Raw genomic sequence first — 6,000 nt, 5'->3', positions numbered from 1 at the left:
TTCTTTGCGAGGCATTGGAAAACCTACCTGGTCTTTGTGGTTGAATCTGTGTTTGAAATTCACTGCTCGACTGAGGGACCTTACAGATAGCACTATTATTGCACACAGAGTGAGTCCATGCAACTTATTATGTGACTTGTTAAGCACATTTTTATGCCTGAACTTATTTAGGCTTGCCATTACAAAGGAGTTGAATACTTATTGACTCAAGACATTTCAACTTTTCATGCATTATTAATTAGTAAACATTTCTAAAAACATCATTCCACTTTGACATTATATGGGGTATTGTGTAGGCCAGTAACATAAAATCTCAATTTAATCCATTTTAAATTCAGGCTGTAACACAACAAAATGTGGAAAATGTCAAGGGGAGTGAGTACTTTCTGAAGGCACTGTATATGCTCTCTCACACACACATTTACCCCCACACACACCTCCCCTTGCCACCCACCCACCCACCCACACCAAGCAGGCACCAGTAGCAGGTGTCTGAGCCTAAGGCAGGGTAAATTATCTCAAGTGACTGCCTGCACTAAGTAGGCCTGTGGACTTTCTCCTCCTCTGCTCACTTTGGCAGATTAGCATTAGTGAGACAGCCTGAACGTCCAGCTGAATTCATACTGACTCTTGTTTTCCTCTTTCGTGATCTTTAGATCTTTCAATCTGTCTGTTTACTATTAATGGCATGTCTGCTATTGCAAACCTACACGTATCCATGAGAAATAGATTCACATGAACATTCAAGTGTTCCCATATACCAGCAAATTGATCATTCTTGTCTGCTTTTCCCGCCAATTATTCTCCCTCAGATTTGTATTCTGGAGTGGCTTAGTAATAGACATAATAACAGGCCTTCCTCTTTCTTCCGCTTTTATATTTCCATATTTATTTGCAATTTCTATACACTTTGTAAAGAAGACTGTTTTGATTAATTTTATTTGCGCTCCCTCGTTCTCGAATTTGATTGAAAGAATATGCCAGGTGAGGGCAAGGATATGTGGGCTTTTAATGATGTCTGCTTTTTAACATTTATAGAGAAGGTTTGTATTTCATTTTTCTATCAACTTCAGTAAACACAATTATCAATAAGTGTTGTCATGGAAACGTGGTTTGAATGGAGTAATTTTGGATGTCTCATCTATCCTCGATCTGTTCTCTGCAGAGATTGAGGTATCGGTTCTCCAAGAGCAATTATAAACTGGGTGGTTCGAGCCCTGAATGCTGATTGGCTGAAAGCAGTGGTATTTCTGACTGTATACCACGGGTATGACAAAACATTTTTACTGTTCTAATTATGTTGGTAACCATTTTATAATAGCAATAAGGCACATCAGGGGTTTGTGGTATTTTGCAAAAGTATTCATCCCCATTGACGTTTTTCCTATTTTGTTGCATTACAACCTGTAATTTCAATGGATTTTTTTTTGGATTTCATGTAATGGACATACACAAAATAGTCCAAATTAGTGAAGTGAAATCAAAAAAATTACTTGTTTCAGAAAATTCTAAAAAATAAATAACGGAAAAGTGGTGCGTGCATATGTATTCACCCCCTTTGCTATGAAGCCCATAAATAAGATATGGTGCAACCAATTAGCTTCAGAAGTCACATAATTAGTTAAATAAAGTCCACCTGTGTGCAATCTAAGTGTCACATGATCTGTCACATGATCTCAGTATATATACACCTGTTATGAAAGGCCCCGGAGTCTGCAACACCACTAAGCAAGGGGCACCATCAAGCAACGGCACCATGAAGACCAAGGAGCGTTCCAAACAGGTGGAGCGCTCCACAAAGTTGTGGAGAAGTACAGATCAGGGTTGGGTTTTAAAAGAATATCCGAAAACTTTGAACATCCCACGGAGCACCATTACATCCATTATTAAAAAATGGAAAGAATATGGCACCACAACAAACCTGCCAAGAGAGGGCTGCCCCACCAAAACTTACGGACCAGGCAAGGAGGGCATTAATCAGAGAGACCAAAGATAACCCTGAAGGAGCTGCAAAGCTCCACAACGGAGATTGGAGTATCTGTCCATAGGACAACTTTAAGCCGTACACTCCACAGAGCTGGGCTTTACGGAAGAGTAGCCAGAAAAAAAGCTATTGCTTAAAGAAAAAAATAAGCAAACACGTTTGGTGTTTGCCAAAAGGCATGTGGGAGACTCCCCAAACATATGGAAGAAGGCACTCAGGTCGGATGAGACTAAAATTGAGCTTTTTGGCCATCAAGGAAAATGCTATGTCTGGCACAAACCCAACACCTCTCATCACCCGAGAACACCATCCCCACAGTGAAGCATGGTGGTGGCAGTGTTCATCGGCAGGGACTGGGAAACTGGTCAGAATTGAAGGAATGATGGATGGCGCTAAATACAGGGAAATTCTTGAGAAAAACCTGTTTCAGTCTTCCAGAGATTTGAGACTGGGACGGAGGTTCACCTTCCAGCAGGACAATGACTCTAAGCATACTGCTAAAGCAACACTCGAGTGGTTTAAGGGGAAACATTTAAATGTCTTGGAATGGCCTAGTCAAAGCCCAGACCTCAATCCAATTGAGAATCTGTGGTATGACTTAAAGATTGCTGTTCACCAGCGGAACCCATCCAACTTGAAGGAGCTGGAGCAGTTTTGCCTTGAAGAATGGGCAAAAATCCCAGTGGCTAGATGTGCCAAGCTTATAGAGACATACCCCAAGAGACTTGCTGCTGTAATTGCTGCAAAAGGTGGCTCTACAAAGTATTGATTTTGGGGGGGTGAATAGTTATGCACGCTCAAGTTTTCAGTTTTTTTTGTCTTATTTCTTGTTTGTTTCCCAATTTTTAAAAAATGCATCTTCAAAGTGGTAGGCATGTTGTATAAATCAAATGATACAAACCCCCCAAAGATCCATTTTAATTCCAGGTTGTAAGGCAACAAAATAGGAAAAACGCCAAGGGGGGTGAATACTTTCGCAAGCCACTGTACCACGGCTAAAGGCTGTATCCAGGAACTCTACGTAGCGCCGTGCATAAGAACAGTCCATAGCCATAGTATATTGGCCATATACCACACCCCCTCGTGCCTTATTGCTAAATTATGCTCTTGTAACAAATTGTTGTTAATTTACATTTACATTTTAGTCATTTAGCAGACACTCTTATCCAGAGCGACTTACAGTTAGTGAGTGCATACATTATTTTTTTTCATACTGGCCCCCCAGTGGGAATCGAACCCACAACCCTGGCGTTGCAAACACCATGCTCTACCAACTGAGCTACATCCCTGAGCTACATCCCTGCCGGCCATTCCCTCCCCTACCCTGGACGACGCTGGGCCAATTGTGCGCCGCCCCATGGGTCTCCCGGTCACGGCCGGCTACGACAGAGCCTGGAATCGAACCAGGATCTCTAGTGGCACAGCTAGCACTGCGATGCAGTGCCTTAGACCACTGCGCCACTCGGGAGTTAATCGTACCACTGCCTTGCCTGCAGAAATACAAATGATGTCCACTAAGCAATTTGATTATTTTCAATTTGTCCAGTGTCATTCTCAAGTATGTAACACGGAATATGTTGAGATATATCTAGCTGCAACATTTCTGCAATATATTTGTACTATTTCCACAAAATTTGATGGAATAAACATCAGTCATACAGCATGTATACAGTATCCACAGCTGTTCTCGTTATCTTATTTCGTTTCATCCATCAACCAATCAGAAACAATGCACACCTATGCATCACAATTCATCATGATATAAGACTATGCACCCAACCACCTCCACGAATCAAATCCACTACAAAAGGGAAAACCAAACACCATTCCAAAAATGCATTCCCAGAATCCCATGCAAAACGCCTGTGCCAATGGCCGCGTGGCATGGCATGCTGAGCTAAGACCCAGCTGTGGGCAATGACATGACTCCCCTGCTCCGTTGCCCATTTCCCATGCTCCATCGCCATAGCAGCTCATGCGTCGCGTGCCTATGGGGGTGGGGGAGGTGGGGGAGAGGTGGTACTGAGCCTGTGCGGCGGGAATCTTACGCAACATCACCTCGCCTGTGGTGTTAACCCCCTGTGATTATGTCATCAGTGGTCTGGTCAGGGAGAAAGCATAACCTGTGTATGTCACCCTCATGCGTATGGATGGACTTTGATAATTGTGTCTTGGTTCGCTGCAGTAAGGTACAGGTGAGGTTGACATGGTTGACTGGTCAATTGTGCAATTGTGCAAGGCATTTCATGGAAATACAGTACCTAAAGTGTGATGATGGCTAACCCATAATATCAACTCATAACATTAATCCATACTGATCACTTTGATGATGACCAGACTCCTTGCCTAATCCTTCATGAAATGAGACATGCAATCTACCCATCTGAATTGACATCAAAAATCTGGAACCAAATAGTATACGTTAATCTACCTATCGACCAATCTATCGTGCGACATTTGACTCAATCATTCACTCCAGATCAGTCTGTTTATCTGGCGCTGTTTGTCACGGACACCTCATCTATCTACTTTATGTATCAGTTAAATGGATTTATCAACTGTGTCCGTCTCTCTTTTTCCCTCTACCTTCCCATCCTCTGTCAGCAGCCTCCTTGCTCGCCGCCGTTTGGAGGTCAGCCCATTCCGCACCATGGGATACTGAACTGATACTCCCTGGAGACTGAAAGGTCCATTACTCTATTCGAGAGAGAGAGAGCGGGTGTTGTGTGTGTGGGGAGGAGTGAAAACAAAGTTGGCAGAGCGTCACCAGGTAATGTTCTGCAGCTTGCCTCCCAAATGCATGTAAAAGCACTGCTTGATACAACACCATTTAATAAGGCAAGCACCTAACAAATGTTGTTTTTGCTTAAAGGAAAGGTTAATCCATTTGGAAGTTAATATGAATACGACTTTTACATTGCAAAAACGTCTATCATACATGTCAGATTTCAATACTGGCAGATGTCATAACTCAGGAGGATGTCTTCTCTCGAATGAGCCATTGATCATATTTTCGCGATATTCCTACCTCGAGACATTTGTAATTTAACGGAGGGTCTAGCACATTTTTCCTATTTTTCTGCCTCTTTAGTCCAGGGTGCATTGCATGGTGCCGTTGCCAGAGATATTATAGAAAGGAGATAGCAATCCAATGAATGAAGGAACATATAACGCCCCACCCAGCAGACTGTAGACCAATCGCGTTCACGTTGTCATGCTGCATCACGCGGTTGCTAAGCTAATCGTCACGCAATCCCTTCTCAAAATCAGTGTCTACATTGGGGGGTTTGTATCATTCGATTTACACAACATGCTTACCATTTTGAAAATGCAAAATACATTTTATTGTGAAACAAACAAGAAATAAGACAAAAAAAAGAAAACTTGAGCGTGCATAACTATTCACACCCCCAAAGTCAATACTTTGTAGAGCCACCTTTTGCAGCAATTACAGCTGCAAGTCTCTTGGGGTATGTCCAGTATGAAAATGTATGCACTCACTAACTGTACGTCGCTCTGGATAAGAGTGTCTGCTAAATGACTAAAATTTAAATGTAAAAAATATAAGCTTGGCACTTCTAGCCACTGGGATTTTTGCCCATTCTTCAAGGCAAAACTGCTACAGCTCCTTCAAGTTGGATGGGTTCCGCTGGTGAACAGCAATCTTTAAGTCATACCACATATTCTCAATTGGATTGAGGTCTGGGCTTTGACTAGGCCATTCCAAGACATTTAAATGTTTCCCCTTAAACCACTTGAGTGTTGCTTTAGCAGTATGCTTAGGGTCATTGTCCTGCTGGAAGGTGAACCTCCGTCCCAGTCTCAAATATCTGGAAGACTGAAACAGGTTTCCCTCAAGAATTTCCCTGTATTTATTAGCACCATCCATCCTTCCTTCAATTCTGACCAGTTTCCCAGTCCCTGCCAATGAAAAACATCCACACAGCATGATGCTGCCACCACCATGGCAGATGGTGTTCTCGGGGTGATGAGGTTTTGGGTTTGCGCCAGACATA

Source organism: Coregonus lavaretus (genome assembly GCF_964263955.1).
Source record: "Coregonus lavaretus genome assembly, contig: HAP1_SCAFFOLD_2347, whole genome shotgun sequence".
Classification (NCBI taxonomy): Eukaryota; Metazoa; Chordata; class Actinopteri; order Salmoniformes; family Salmonidae; genus Coregonus; species Coregonus lavaretus.
This window is presented reverse-complemented; position numbering follows the sequence as displayed.